Source organism: Cibotium barometz, chromosome 9 (genome assembly GCF_041138505.1).
Source record: "Cibotium barometz isolate CiBa-2024 chromosome 9, ASM4113850v1, whole genome shotgun sequence".
Taxonomy (NCBI): domain Eukaryota; kingdom Viridiplantae; phylum Streptophyta; class Polypodiopsida; order Cyatheales; family Cibotiaceae; genus Cibotium; species Cibotium barometz.
This window is the reverse complement of record NC_141054.1, coordinates 32,942,846-32,959,788: the sequence shown is the minus strand read 5'-3', so window position 1 is coordinate 32,959,788 and position 16,943 is coordinate 32,942,846.

Below are 16,943 nucleotides of genomic sequence, written 5' to 3'. Positions count from 1 at the left end.
GGTGGTTTCACTTTGTGTGTGTGTGTGTGTGTGTGTGCGTGTGTGTGTGTGTGTGTGTGCGTGTGTGTGTGTGTGTGTGTGTGTGTGTAATGTTGCACCTTAATGCATAGAGGGAGATTTTTTTAAAGTGGGGGACTTACATGCTATATATATGCAAGTAGAGATTAAATAGGTATTAATGTAATCAATTTATGTAAATCTATAGTGGGGGGTTCTAAATTCAAGATCCAAACATGTATAATTACAAAAAGGGCATAAATAGTTATGTTTTAAAATGTAAATTTGGCATAGTGATTCAAACTAGTTGCCTCAATAGAATGTAGGCATCATACTCATGTAAACCATTCAATCAACTCAAAAATGTCTTGATCCCTTTTTATTTAAAATAAGCAAGCTTTAGATGATTTATCCACTCTAAAATTTATTCAAACTTTTTTTTAGAAATGGTGTTATTTAGAATGCCTCTATACTTTAGGTTTTGCTTAATTTGACACTATACATTCCTCTGGACTTCTGAGGACAAGAGGCTATGATGTATGTAATGTCATGTGGGTGATATTTGCACTCACTTAGAGGTGGGTGAGGACCTACAATTATATGTGGAATATACAATGAGTCCTTCCTTTGAGGTGGTGCCTCTGAAGGGGACAAAATAAAGTTGTTGTCGATTACCTCAAAGAACATAGTATGTCAACCCTTGGAGGCAACAAACTTCAAAACTTCCTCTGAGTCCATATAGTTGCTCTTGGCAAAATCCTATTAGGTTGGATTGGTTCTAGAGCCAAAGGCTCCAAAAGAGGTTCCTTTTCTAAGCTCTTCCTTGAGATGGTCATCAATGGTTTAAGAAGGTTGGTTCAAGAAGGCATGGCCTTTAGTAGGCTCTGAGGCTCCCCTTATTAATTTTGCACTCATGGGATGCGCTCAAGCGGAGTCAGTGTTTTGTACTTGACCACCATCTTTCGTTCAGCTTGTACCTTCCTTAAAAGGTCTTGAGCATGTTTTTGCTCATGCTTTTTCCATCACCAGGTTGGGATACTATTTTAGTTTCTTGGGGAGATTGTAATAATTGATCGGTGCCTTTCCCTTGTCAAGAGCTAGTTTGAGAAGAAGACGTTCATCTACCTCACCAAGAGAGGAAACTTTGGAACCCTCATCTAAGCTTGAGGCTTGTGAAAGGTGGAGCTTCTATCACCTTGTTAGGATAATCTTTGTATGTGCTGGAATCCACACTTGCTAGCATGTGCCAGCATATGGGATAATATTTGTATCCGATAGTAGATTTAGGGTTCTTGGTGCCGGGGCTTTATGAGGACATTTAACAACCTGCTTCCTACAGGCCCTTACATGGAAAACACTATGAAGTGATGACCTATGTGTCATGTTACATGGACATTCTTTGTTTCACTATGGCCTCAAACAAGGAGGCATAGTGTCTGGTTGTGCCTATTCAAGGTATCCATCATATGGTTCAAACTGGCTGCCTATGTATGATTGTTCATAATACTAATAGCTCTCCTATTGAGGGTTATTTGATTTGATATAGCAACATCATGGTGGAGGAAGCATAGGACATGGTGCATGGATATTCCAACCTTGTGTGCCTCCTTGTTACTAAAAATAAGAAGTATCATGGTTACTGTAGCACTAGGAATAAGCACAAAACTATTCAACATAGGACATTCCATGCTCGTATAATTTTGGTATCTCTCTATGGATATAGATGAGGATTCCCTTGTGTAGTAGGACTGCTTGTGGCTCCTATAATGGTGGTTGAGATGGTTGAGCAGGTTATCATTTAACTCATCAATGCTCATGTCTTTGAATGAGTCCTTTATCCTTGTGGTTGTGCTTCTTCCTTTAAGGTGAAAACATCCCCTAACTCTTGATTTGGGTGGATGACTTTAACATCCTTGTCTTGTAGGTTATCTACTAAGCCAACTTCCTTATAGCAAGCAACATCCTTGTCTTATAGGTTATCTACTAAGCCAACTGCCTTATAGCAAGCAACATCCTTGTCTTATAGGTTATCTACTAAGCCAACTGCCTTATAGCAAGCAACATCCATTTTCAAAAAATGCCTAGATCTCCAAGGATAGTCATGAAGCTTTTTTCTCTTCAAACCAATTTAAAAATGGAATGGTCAGAGAGACTCATCACATTGAGTCTTTCTCAGGGACTTTGTCTCATGTAGAGAGTCTTTGCTTTCGCATTATAGTCTCGAATCCCAAATGGAGTGAACCTTGATGGTCTTGCTCCCACTTCAACATTGGAGCTTCTTCCAAAAGATAGAACATGAGAATACCCTTTTTATGAAGTTTATGAGTGTTGGGTTGTGGCATTCCTTATTTTTGGGTACTAGATCGCCAAACCCTCCACCCAATTATGGGCTATGCCTCATGACTCCTCGTTTGAGGTTACATCAATGGAATCTTGTCTTCTCAACTAATGTGGACTCTACTGCGATTGATATGAACCAAAGGCTAGGTGGTTTTGAAAAGGTATGATTAAATATACTATAGTCAACAATAGGATTCTTGTCTTTAAGAGTTCTCCTAGGTTGAAGGTGCATAAAGCATTTTCCTAAGAAGATCAACCTTTTAAGATCATTGTAGACAAGTGGGTTTGGTCTAAGAATTCACAGACCAAAATTAGGAAGTTTTTACCAATGGCTCATGGCACATGAATGAAATTCAATTGCAACATATTTGTGGTAGTGCTCATACTAGGCTACGTTGGTCATATGATAACGGATTTGATAAATAATGGCTTCAAGTTGAAACCCGATGGTTCTATATCATACTAGATGGTGTAAAAACTTCTTGATTATAGAACGGTGAACCTAGTTGGATGTACCACATATTTGATCGTGGTACCACAGGTTTGATGGGTCATGGATTGATATCCTGATCAATCTACTCCAATAATGGTCAATCCCACCTATAAGATATTCCATTAGAAAATCAATAACATACCAAAGCTAGTAATAATAATTTGACAGTAGGTTGAGAACAGTGACATGCATGCATGCAAATATATGCATGCAAGGAGAAATAATGAGAAGGTTGTGTGCAAGACTCAAAGCAAGGCCAAGATAATTTGAGCACTTGGATGTTGAAAATTAATGGAAGGGTGGATGCACACTAAATAAAATTCCAATGACAAGGTCCATAATGGCAAACATCAACCTTGGAGGCGGGTCCTCAATGCCAATGTAGTAAAACCCAAGTGTATAACCCGTATATAATGAGAAGCCATTTTAGATTGGATCTTTAATGTAGCTCATAGTTGTAGTAATAAGAGGCCGTGATGGCCTCTTATTACCTTAGACCAGTGATGGCCTAAGGTATGCCAAGTGATTTGCCTAGCCTAGGGTATGCCAAATGATGTCTTAGCTCATAGTTGTAGTAATAAGAGGCCGTGATGGCCTCTTATTACCTTAGACCAGTGATGGCCTAAGGTATGCCAAGTGATTTGCCTAGCCTAGGGTATGCCAAATGATGTCTTAGGTCTATTTTATGAAGTGAATGTATAGAATAAAGAGGGTCAGAAATATGGCTAAGACTTAAGTGAGTCTTAGGCAAAGCACATAGAACAATTATTAAACGCTCCTCACTCAACTCAAGGACAGAAGGTTAGAGAATAAAGGGGGTCAGAAAATGGCTAAGGTACAAGTGAGTTTTGGGTGTGAAATTCCCCTCACTCAACTTAAAGATGTATATAAGTCAATTTATCTACTTAACGACATGTATATAAGTCAATTTCTCTACACAATAATGGTCTTTACATACTTATCCTTACTTTGTGAATGTTAGAGAATAAAGAGGGTCAAAATTTTACTAAGGTTTAAGTGAGTTTTGGGCAAAGGACAAATGTCCATCCCTTAACTTAAGGACATGTATACAAGTCAACTTCTCTACATAATAATGGAGGACTTTACATGCTTATCCTTACTCTGTGAGTTCTACTTCTATGATTCCCCTCTCATGGATGCTTCATTTTTCTCTTGGTTGTGCAATTCTCTTTTGGAATTTTGAATCTCATGGTAATTGCGAGTGTGTAATCTATTCTCCTTATTCTAAAAGGGTTATACCTCCTCGAGGGATTTCTTCTAAAAGGGTTATGCCGCCCAATATGTAAGTGTAGCACATGAGTTCATAAGGAGGGATATATTAATTTTAAAAAGTTATAGAATTACATTTACATGAGAGGGTTTTTAAACCAATTTTAGGAAAAAACCATAAGTTAATAAAGAAAAAGGGGTCATTTTACTCACAAAAGTATGTAAGGGGTTTTTTAAATTCTCCTTTAATGCACATGATACATAGGATTTCTTCATAGTGCACCCCCCGAATATGCCTCCTTGTGCTTACTCCTTCTCCAAGATACTTAAGAAGGAGCACAATGGAAGATTTTCCTTTATTGGGATACAAACAAGCCCACTCTTCTTCATAACACATCCTCATGCTATCTCCTATCTTCCCTCCCTTGCCCATCTTTCCATATTCTTTCTAGCTTCACTCACTTCACATGTTTGAGCTCCACTCCATTCTTATATAAATTTCCAGCCATTGAATTGCTCAACCATTTAAGAGAATTCAATGGAAGCTTTACATACTTCTCATAAAGCTTAAATCTTAACTAGTTAATGGAACAATCACACTTAAGATGACCTTAGGAGGATGTAATGTTGTGACATCCATGGAGAGGTGAGCATGGAAGTTTATTGATCTTCAATGTGGCCTCTTTGCAATGTTATATGGAACCGTTTATTCTTGTAGAAGATTATGAATTAAAACTTCAAGCCATCATGTAAATTGTAAAGGGGAATCACTATGTAAAAATGCATACATGTGTATATATTCATATATTATAATATCCATATTTTTATTTTAAAGCATATTTTACACAATTAATTACTCCCTTTTGTAAATATACATGTTTAAATTTTGAATAATAAATTCACATAAATAAACTATATTACCTATTTTTAAATCCCCCACAAATTTGGAAAAGCATTTGCTCAATGCTCCACCCTCGTATTATTGTGAGGACCTATGAAAATATGGCTCTACAAGCAGGGCGAAAGACTCGTCGAGGGTGAAAAGTCTCACCTGGGAGCTTCATACAACAATGGCCTAATGTTCAACTATCTAGGAGCACGCTTTATATAGTTGCACTAAAAAACTCCTCACACTAGGAAAAGTGTATAACTTCTCCTAATGCATGTCTCCCCCATAATTCTCACAAGTAAGAGACGATTGGCAGCTCCCCAGGGCTCAACCAACGTCTTACTCCTCGATTACGATTGGCAACTCCCCTAGGCTCAACCAACATTTTGCTCCTCTATTATGAAGGTAACAACTTCGACACATTTCGACTAACATTTCTACATCCTAATAACCTAATTTCCCCAGTTTATCCTGTCTTAAAATTTTAAAACAACTTTTGCTCTCATTTGGAATGCACCTAAATTCCCAATTTTAGGCATTGGTGGATGGTGGCCAAATGTGGCCAGCTTGTTAGGAGACAAATTATGTAGAGGACACTCTACCCAACGATGCATGCTTGTACGCCTATGTGACCACATTAGTGAGTGTTGGACACCAAGACATACTGTTTATGACGCTCCCACTCAACAATCACAATACAATTCAAGAAAAATAAAATATTGCACAATCTTATTTGAGGCAGAAAGAGAACAATTCTAAATATATCGAGAAATCTTACAATAATCTAATATGACGCACTCTTGAAGGAAAGAGTTCGAACCACCCGACCACCCCCGAGCTATCTCACTCGCACTCTCACTCTCATGAAAATCTCACACTCACACTCGCGCACACACTCGCACTTGCACTCTCAATCTCTTCTTCAATTTTTTGATTTTCTATATATTCCTCTTGTTCACATCCAAAAGCCAAAAGTAGCCCCTTCTTCTGGAGCTTTCTCGATCCGCATGCCATATTTTTGGCGATGTCACTCTTTTTAGAAAAAGCATGTTCGGGAAGCTTTCTTCATATGCGATCATCATTCCCATGAAATTACTTTTTTTTCCTGAAAAAAGCATGTTCATAAAGCTTTGTTCATTCCCATGAGATTACACTAGGAAAAAAGCCCTTTTCTGTGGTACGCCATTTGTGCCTCGGTGATTCGATGAGGATGCTCAATAGCTCATCTTGAACATTGAATCCTTCTCTTCGACTTTGTATCCCTTCGTCCGAGGCTAAATCTTCATTCTTGACCTTCATTTAGGACCTGCAATGTCTTGACACGAAAATCTAGACACATTTTTAGCACAAATTGTGAATCACAAATGTTTCACTTAAGCAAAATTGTTCTATGTACAAAACAAAAAAACTCTCTAATACAAAACTTCGCCTAATTCCACCTCTAATCTAATAAAAAATCACTCACAAAAATGACTACCTGAAAATGACCAAAGCAAAAAATTTCTTGCACACAAAATTTTGTCAAAACATGTTAGGTGTCCTAACAAAACATTCTACACACTTTTTACAATAAAAATTTATGAAAAATATTTATATGAAATTATGAAGTTTCACACCCTTCTTTAAGAACTCTGTCTTTAGAGTTTAAATGAAGGAAACTTTGCATGCAATGAATCTAAGTCTACCCCCCACGAAGCATCTTCTAAGGAATATACATCCCAATTAACCAAAACTTCTACTATAGTTCTATTTCTAAGTTGTCTCGTTTTTTTATCCAAAATGCATTGAAGCTCGACCCTCAAACTCCCATCTTCATGAATCCTAAATCTGTCCTGTAAAGCATGAGAAGGATTAGCAACATAACTTTTTAATAAACTCACATGGAAAACAAGATGCACTTTTATATTGTTTGCTAGGCAATTCTAGTTTATAGGCCAATGTTCCCACCCTCTTTAAGATTTTAAAAGGACCAACGAAACGGGGTGATAGTCTCCTATCCTTCCCAAGAATCAAGTTACTCTTCTTAGGAATGACTTTCAAAAATACCATATCACCGACTTTGAACTCACTAGGTGTTCTTGTCATAATAGAGTTTCTGTCTATGTTGAGCCTTCTTGATACACTCCCTAATAGTCTTGAATTCCTCATCCGTCCTCTCAAGCATCTCTTTGGAAACCTCAACTCGATTCTCTGGGTCTGAAAAGTTCACCGGTGTATAATAATTTTGTCCATAAACGGCCTCAAAATGTGTCATTTGGATGGAGCTATGCCACATTGTAAGCAAACTTGGCCAAAGGTAAGAATTCAATCCAATTGGTTTGCTTTTCATTAACGTACATTCTAAAAATATCCTCTAACACTCGGTTTACTCTTTCAGTTTCCCCATCTGTTTGAGGATGAAATGTGGTGCTCATCCTAAGCTCAGTACCAATGGCTCTAAATGTAGCATGTCAAAAATTAGATGTGAACTTTGAATCCCTATTAATCATTATACTTTGAGGCATACCATACAAACGGAAAATTTCTTTCACAAACAACTTGGCTACCTCAAGAGCACCATCTGTCTTCTTCATAAAAGAAAGAAGTGAGCCATCTTCGTCAAACGATCAACAACTACAAAGATACTGTCATATCCTCCTCTAGCAGTGGGCAATTTAGTGATAAAATCCATTGAAATTAATTCCCACTTCCTAGAAGGAATGTCTAAATGTTGCATTTGACCTGGCATTCTATATTGTTCAATTTTCACTTGCTGACAATGCAAACATTCTCTAATATAACGTTGGACATCACTCTTTAAACTAGGCCAAAAATAAGCTTTTCGGGCCTTATTGTACGTTTTGTTATATCCAACATGTCCAAAAAATGGTGCATCATGACAATCATGAAGAATTTTATCCTTAAAAGATGATTCACTAGGCACACAAAGTCTCTCATTATAGTACAAGTTCCCCTTGACCAAATGATATTTTTCCTCAACCCTCTCAAATGGATTGTTGGCAATTCTCTCTAAGATGCTCACATAAAAGGGATCTCTCTCAATTTCAGCTTTAATGTTTTCCATTATGTCCAACTGAACGACAATTAAGGAATTAATCAAGGGTCGCCTACTCAAAGCATCAGCCACCTTGTTCTCCTTACCCTCAATGTATTTGATCTCAAAATCATACTCGCATAGGAGGTCCATCCACCTCCTTTACCTATTGTTTAACAAAGGTTGAGTGAATAGATATTTTAAACTTTGATGATCAGTCCGAAGTTCAAACTTCACACCAAGTAGGAAATGTCTCCAATGCTTAAGGGCATGCAGAATTGCGGCCAATTCGCATGGCGGTCATGTGGGTAGGATACTTCTCTTCATGGCTCCTAAGTTTCCTTAACTCATATTCTACTACTCGTCCATCTTGAGAGAGAACTAGATTTGCTAAAATACCATTGATATTTTAAAAAATACTAATTTCTAGGATTTCTAAAAATAATTTCTAGAATATTCCTAATTTTTCCTGAGAATCCTATCGTTCACGAAATTTCCAATTCCGCCCGACAATTCTCAAATCCAATGAAAACTTATAATTTTAATAGATTTTCTAATTTTTTGGGATAAAAATATATTTTTAAAGGAATTTGAATGGTCACAGGTGCCTGAATGGACACACCACATGCCAAACACCAACCCCACATTTTCCAGAAATTTAAAATAACCTTTGTCTAATTTTCATGAATTTTTTAAAATTTTTAATTTATCGCGAACGCATTTAGAATACGAACGGTCAAAAAATTTCGGAATCCCAACAGTTATCCTGGAATATGAAAAGCCAACAGTTTCGGGAAAATGAAAAGACCCAAAAAAAAATCGAAATGTGAAAGGTCAAAAGTTTTCGGAATCCAAAAGGTCAAAAGATTTTCCGAAATTCGGAAAGCCAAAAGGTTTCCCGAGAATGCGAAAAGCCAAGAGATTCCTAGAAAATAAATAAATTTCCAGAGGGAAAATAAAAATTTTCATAGAAGTAATTTTTTTTCCAAATCTCTTATCCCTTTTTCAAGCTTTTTTTTGAAAATTAAAAAAAACTCTTTTTGTAATATATGTTAAAGCTTAAAAAAAGCTTTTTTTCTTAAGCTTTGTAAGATTTTTTTAAAGAAAATTATAGGGGGGGGCGAATTTCACCTGACGGGCTGCAGTGCAACCCCCCCTGCGCGTTTTCAAAAATCTGAGAGAGGAGGAGTCCTCTCTCCTCTCCCCTCTCTCCTCTCCTTCTTCTCCATTCCATCTCTCCTTCTCCACCCCCTCCTTCTCTGTTAATAGAGAGGAGGTTGATTAAAGATTTTAATTAGCTTTTAATTAAATCTTTTCTAATCATAATTATAAATTAATTATGATTAAGCTTAATCAAACTATGCCTAGTAAGAGGCATTCACAACACAGGAGAGAGAAATAGAAAGAATCTCTGGATTTTGGGAAAGAGAAGAACTTTACACGCACGGGAGAGAACCCAATGCATCAATAATTGACTGCCCCACACTGCATTTCAGCAGAATTTTGACAGAAAATGGATAGAATATCCATAGAAAATCCATAAAAATGCATTAAAAATATATATTAACCATAAAAATGCTCAAAAATTTTCTTTAAAATTAGGAAAAAATTCCTAAAAATTATAGAAATTTAAGGAATCCATTCTACCAAAATATCTGCAATAAAATATGTTGTATTTTGGTAAAAATTTTCATTAATGCTTATTTTAAACCATAAAAAATAGCATTAAACTCAGGGAATTCCCCCGCAACGTCGATTTGTTCATTGAATAATAGTAACACGCGTTCCAACCACCATATCGACGATCCATGTGCAAAATCATCAAAACAAATCAACAAAATAACATTTTTATTTAGTAAATATTAAAATTTACTTTAAAAATGCCAAAAATTACAATAAGAAAGAAAAAATAACAACAATAACTAGAGATTGCTCTGATACCACTGTTAAAACCCTCAGATCTCTCTAGATAATTGTTATGCACAAACATGCATAAATTAGGCATAAACTCATCCACCCAACCACCCCCGAGCCCAAGGGATACACACATGAAATATAATGAAGTACATCACCTTGATGTCCCATACCATCAAGAGGTATAACTCCAATCCAATAGCATGTAGCTATAGTGTGAAATGGTAGGTGAGTAGATATGATCCTTAGAACATAACATGACCTAGTCTCAAGATAATATCAAGAGACCATAGCCTAAGCCTCCAAGCCTCCCTTGAGTGTGCCCCATGCCCCTATTATATAGGAGGGCCCTCAACAAGTGACTCTTGACTCTCCATTTCCCATTTGTGACCGTTGGATGCCTGACCCTAACCTTAACCCTTAAGGTTAGTCCTAACCCATGCTCCATTTCTCATGTGTGACCGTTGGATTCCTGACCCTAACCTTAACCCTTAAGGTTAGTCCTAACCCATGCTCCACTAGAGCTTGTTCCCATGCTCCCATGCTCACAAGCCTAATGTAATGTGGGTTAGCCTCCTAGTATATGCACACATAATGTGCATATAACATTAGCAAAGAAACACTTGCTCATCTTTGCATACAACTTGTGATCCTGCAACTTTTGAAGTGCTTTCCTAAGATGAATTTTGTGAATATTTGAAATCATCCAAATATTCACGAAGCACATTATTCATTAAACACATGAAAGTAGCAAGTGCATTAGTCAATCCGAAAGGAAGAACAATGAACTCATAATGCCCAAACCGAGTCCTAAATGCTGTCTTAGGAATGTCCGCTTCTCTGATGCGAATTTGGTGGTATCCAAATCGCAAGTCAATCTTGGAAAAGAGAGAGGACCCACTTAGTTGACTCAACAACTCATCTATGTGAGGTAAAAGATATTTATTCTTAATGGTCTACCTATTCAACCCTCTATAGTCAATGCAAAGTCTATAAGTCCCATCCTTTTTCTTTTGAAACAAAACTAGACTACCCCCTACCCCAAGGAGAAACACTAGGTCTAATGAAACCCTTTTGTGTCAAGTCATCCAACTGAAGTTTTAGTTCTCTCAACTCATCCACATTAAACCTATAGAGTGCCCTAGAGTAAGGTTGGGTACCTGGTTCTATCTCTATGGCATGATCTAAGTCTCTAGGAGGAGGCATCCCAGGTAGGTCATTCGAAAAAACGTCACGATATTCATCGACGAGGAGTTTCTTCACATACTCGGGATGGTCTTCCTTCTTTGTCTCTTCCTTAAGCTCATCAATCAGCAAAGATTAAGAATGTCTCACACCCTTTCCTAATCCCTCTCAAAAGTTTCATGGTCGAAATTAGAAAGGCCTCACTATTCCTCACTATTCTTCACATACTCGGGATGGTCTTCCTTCTTTGTCTCTTCCTTAAGCTCATCAGCAAAGATTAAGAATGTCTCACACCCTTGCCTAATCCCTCTCAAAAGTTTCATGGTCGAAATTAGAAAGGCCTCACTATTCCTCTCTTCCCCTTGAATAACTTGGGCTTCTCCCTCCTCATCACTAGCAAAACTCACAATCCTATTCGCAGAGTTAATGAGGGCTTTGTTGGAGACTAACCAATCCATCCCAATTATTGCATCACACTTACCCATCTCGATGGCATAGAAGTCTCCCTTACAGTTCCTTCCCGCTAAGGTAAAAGATAAGTTTTCCAAGAACACTTGGGTGTAGTGAGTTTTCCCATTGGCAAGTTGGACGGGCCTCTTTACTTGATTTCCTAATCTTAAGTGTTGTGATTTCACAAGTTTTGAAGAAATAAAACAATGAGTGCTACCTGAGTCAACTAAAAATACTAAATCATGTGCATGAGATGTAGAAGAAACCATACATTTCATTATAGGTCTAGGGAACTCACCTTGTTCCCCCGCTTCTTCGATTGTCGAATCTTTTGTAGTCAATTTCGCTTGCATCTTCAGTCCAGTTCCAAAATTGAATTTAACTTTGTTCAGGCACTCAAATGTGCGATGTCCCTGCTCAAAGCACAACTCAAGCCTCCTTGCTAGCTCAATGAAATGAGGATCATTCTGCCATGCTACTGGTTTTTGGTTCTTCTGATTCCCAAAGTTCTGATTATTGGACTGATTCTGATTTCCAGAATTTTAAAAATTTGGATTCTGCCTATCCCGCTGATTATAGGGTACAGATCCTTGGTTTTTTCCACTATCATGATTCCCATCCTTTTGATGCATATTACGCCTTCCTTGAAACTTGGAATCGTTAGAAAATTCAGATCTACGAGGAATACATGAGTTCTGAAAACCTTGAGGACGATGGCCCGTTGGAATTAACCGTGATTTTGCTACCTTTCTTTGATTGTATGCTTCCATCCTTTCAAAATTTTCAGCTTTGGATACAACATCTAAGAAATCCCGCGATCTTGTTCCCTTTATCATGTAGAGGAGGTCCTCCTTAAAGCCCTCTACAAATTTGTGAGTGAGAGCCTCACCCGAGACTTCAGGTGCATACTTGTGCAAACGAAGAAACTTCTCCTTGTACTCATCAATAGAAAGATCGTGTTTTTCCTCTTGAACCTGCTTGAAATTGTAAAATTCCATCTTCTTTTCCATATAATAATGTGGAGAATAATACCTTTTTTCAGCAGAAGCTCGAAATTCAGCCCAAGTAATTAGCTCGTTTGGTTTCTCTTGAATCTGTACATAGAATTTCCACCATAATTTTGCGACACTACGCAATCGCACAGCAAGACAATTTTAGCCTTTCCCTCCTCATCGAAGAGTAAAGAAATCTTCCACCAATTCTTCAAGCCAAGCCTCAAGATCTTCTCCTGTCTTCTTTTCACCATCAAATTTTGAGAGTTTTGCTTTCTTGAGAACCTGCTTTAGGGCAGATTTGGCCACATCTTCCTGTGCTTTTGCTCTTTTTCGATTTTCTGGTTCACGATTAACATCGAGAGAGGAATCTCTACATAAATCCCCATAGCACCTGAATTCTCGTTCTGATTTGAAGGACCAGCTACTGCTTTCCCTTTAGCTTTGTTTAATTCTGCGGTTAATCATTCAATAAGTTGAGCCTGTTCGGCCAACCTTTGTTGGATTGAATTATTATCAGCCATCTTCCAAGAACGATTAAGGATGCGACTGCTCTGATACCACTTGTGACGCTGTCACTCAACAATCACAATACAATTCAAGAAAAATAGAATTTTGCACAATCTTATTTGAGGCAGAAAGAGAACAATTCTGAATATATCGAAAAATCTTACAATAGTCTGATATGACGCACTCTTGAAGAAAAGAGTTCGAACCACTTGACCACCCCCGAGCTATCTCACTCGCACTCTCTCTCTAAAATCTCACACTCACACTCGCACGCACACACTCGCACTCACACTCACACTCTCAATCTCTCCTTTAGTTTTCCGATTTTCTGTGTATTCCTCTTGTTCACGTCAAAAAACTAAAAGTAGCCCCTTCTGGAGCTTTCTTGATCCACGTGCCATATTTTTGGCGATGTCGCCCTTTTTGGAAAAAGCGTGTTCGGGAAGCTTTCTTCATATGTGGTCATCATTCCCATGAGATTACGTTTTCCCCCCCCGAAAAAAAGCATGTTCGGGAAGCTTTCTTCATTCCCATAAGATTACACTCGGAAAACAACCCTTTTCCGTGGTGCGCCATTTGCGCCTTGATGATCTGATGAGGATGCTCAATAGCGCATCTCAAACATTGAATCCTTCTCTTTGACTTTGTGTCTCTTCGTCCAAGGCTAAATCTTCATTCTTGACCTCTGTTTAGGACCTGCAATGTCTTGATATGAAAATCTAGGCACATTTTAGCACAAAACCACTTGAAACCCATTTTGGAGTCACCAAACTGATATGAAATAATGTGAATCACAAAGGTTTCACTTAAGTAAAATTGTTCTATGTACAAAACATAAAAACTCTCTCATACAAAACGTCGCCTAATTCCACCTCTAACCTAATAAAAAATCACTCACAAAAATGATTACCCGAAAAGGACCAAAACCAAAAATTTCCTGCAACACAAAATTTTGTTAAAACATGTTAGGTGTCCTAACAAAACATTTTACACACTTTTTACAACAAAAATTTATGAAAAATATTTACATGAAATTATGAAGCGTCACACTGTTCTCGGGTTGTGGGATTCGTGTAAGGGTTCATATGGTCTGAGATGGCTGTGGGAATTACACATGATCCCTACGCAACTATGGTCCAGTCGAATGATATGGTCAGTTAGTCATTTTGGACCAAGTCGTGGATGCTACTGGGTACTATATATAGACTAGTTTGGCAGCCTTTGTTAATCATTGAGCTCATTGTACTCAAATACTCTTGTAAGCGAGACATCTCCCATTAAGAGTCTATCTAAATCGCCATCAAAGCTCCTTACTTGGAGCATAGGGGTGGGGAGACAACCATTAATTTGTAATCAGAGTTTGCAAGGAGTAATATTATTTACTCTCCACTTTTTTATGGTCCTACATCTACTATTGTATTTTCTTACATACATCATATAAATCCCTCAATTATTAAAACCCCCTCTGTGCATGAAGGATATATACAATGTGCCTCCCATGGCCGGAGCCCCCACACAAACTTCTAGAATATTCTACATGTTTAGTTACCCTATATGAGAAGGAAATGTGTTGGCTATTGCGCTATCTTGGAGAATTGGTAGATTTGACCAAACAAAGATAGCTACAAAGAGGTAGGCTTGAAAGAAAAGAATACAACGAGAAACAATAGTCATTGGTTAGACTTTCACTCACACAACAACTATCGTGTTAAACTTGGAACTCTCTTGTAAAAAGATTTGAGGCCATGTGGTAGATGGATTTGGTTCCTTTTATTATGTACTGATTAGTTGTTCATTCCATTGATAAGTGGGTATGCATGCAATCGAATGAGATGACAATTTTGCATGCTTGTGTATATTATGTGTTGGGATGACAATCTTGCCCTTAAAGCCAGTGGATGGAAGCCAAAACCTCATGTGCATAATAAGAAAGAGGGTGGCTCTCATCAATAGGATAGATGGATTTGGTTCCTTTTATTATGTACTGATTAGTTGTTCATTCCATTGATAAGTGGTTAGTATAGCTAGGTCATCTATGCCAGGAGTACAATATACTACGAGGAGTGTGTAGACATCGGTTTTTATAAAATATACATATTTCTTCTTCATTACTCAGCAAGCTAGAAATATGAAGAAAATAGCTTTACTTCTACACTTTGATGCATTTTTTTTCAGCAGGTTCAATTCCTTATCTCAGTTGACCATTTTGAATTTTCAACTAGTTGAAGGTTAAAACTGAGGCACACATTTTCTGAGCAAACTGACTACAAGTGTTTACACACATGTATCTTTTTTGTATAAGAATTTGACATGGGCAAGGGAACAGAAGTTGGGATTGGTAGTGCAACTTCTTTTGGAAGATAGCCATCTCTTCATGATGAACCCCTCTTTCTATAACTGCTACTTTCTCTCCCCCTCTCTCTAACCCCCTACAAGTGTTTACACACATGTATCTTTTTTGTATAAGAATTTGACATGGGCAAGGGAACAGAAGTTGGGATTGGTAGTGCAACTTCTTTTGGAAGATAGCCATCTCTTCATGATGAACCCCTCTTTCTATAGCTGCTACTTTCTCTCCCCCTCTCTCTAACCCCTTACTTTTATTCCTCTTCCCCTACTTTCTCTCCTTCAATATCTCCCTCTCTTTCTAACCCCCTACTTTTATTCCTCTTCCCCTACTTTCTCTCCTTCTATTTGTCCCTCTTTCTAGACCTCACACCCTTCTCTCTTTCATAAAATAAAATGAGCCGTAGCTCTACTTCTAGAGAGTTTTAATTGCCAAAAATAGAATGAAGAAGAAGAAGAAGAAGAAGAAGCTCTACTTTTGGAGAGTTTTAATTGCCAAAAATAGAATGAAGAAGAAGAAGAAGAAGAAGGATTGAAGATAAATAATAATCAGAGTCCTTCCATTTTTTACCTTTCTATTTTTAGATACTCAACCCTTCACTTTACCTTTAAAATGGGTACCTAAGTCCTTCCCATTTTTATCTTTCTATTTTTAGATATACAACCCTTCAATTTACCTTTAAAATGGGTACCTCCGTCTAATTATTTAAAAATATGATGATATTGGTATCCTATTCGATCTCTCTAGGGGAGGCAGCTTCTCTCTCTATCTTTCTCTCTCTAAATATAGGCAGGCCTTTGTGAAAATGTACTCCTTGTTTGATTGTAGCACCCATTTATTTTAAATGCCAAAACTCTTTAAGAATGGCATTTTCCTCAACAAACTCTTTTTAGCCTAAGTCTAAGACTAAGCTTATTAACCACTTCAAAAACAGTGTGTCTCATGTACGACGATGGATTCAGAGGCAGTGATTACGTAATGCGTGTGGACATTAGTGTTAATAATTACGTAATGAACGACGATTAATTCAGAGGGGCCGTCATCGTTGTGCTCTTCATGCGTCTAAAATGTCTCTCTTTTCTATATGAAAGCACACAGCAAGCCAGTTCTGTAAGCCAACTCTTCATTAGTCAATATGAGAAGTTGAGAACTAAGAGGGATGGTGAAGCTTGCTCTGTGTGATTCAATGGCGAGCTTCAATTCGGTGTGAAACGCCAGCCCCATCTTTCCGAAAGCTGTAGTGGCGCCCATCATCACATTGGTGGGTTTTCTCATCACTGTTGCTTGGTTTCGAACTCACTTCTTCTGCTTTGTTAATTCTTCTCACGGAAGCGAAACCCACTTCTGAGCCACCGGATCTGTATTTGGGTTCAGGCTTATTGTGCTTGCAGATCAAATTGTAGTCCAAATGCAGCTCTTAACTGCCTCCATTACTTGGAAACCCTCTTTCTCTCCATATCCAGGGATTTTGGAACTGAATTTGTAGAAAATCAGGGTTTCTTCATATCCAGAGCGTCTCTATTGTTTCGCTGCTGATCATATGCAGGGCTTCTCTGACTGTT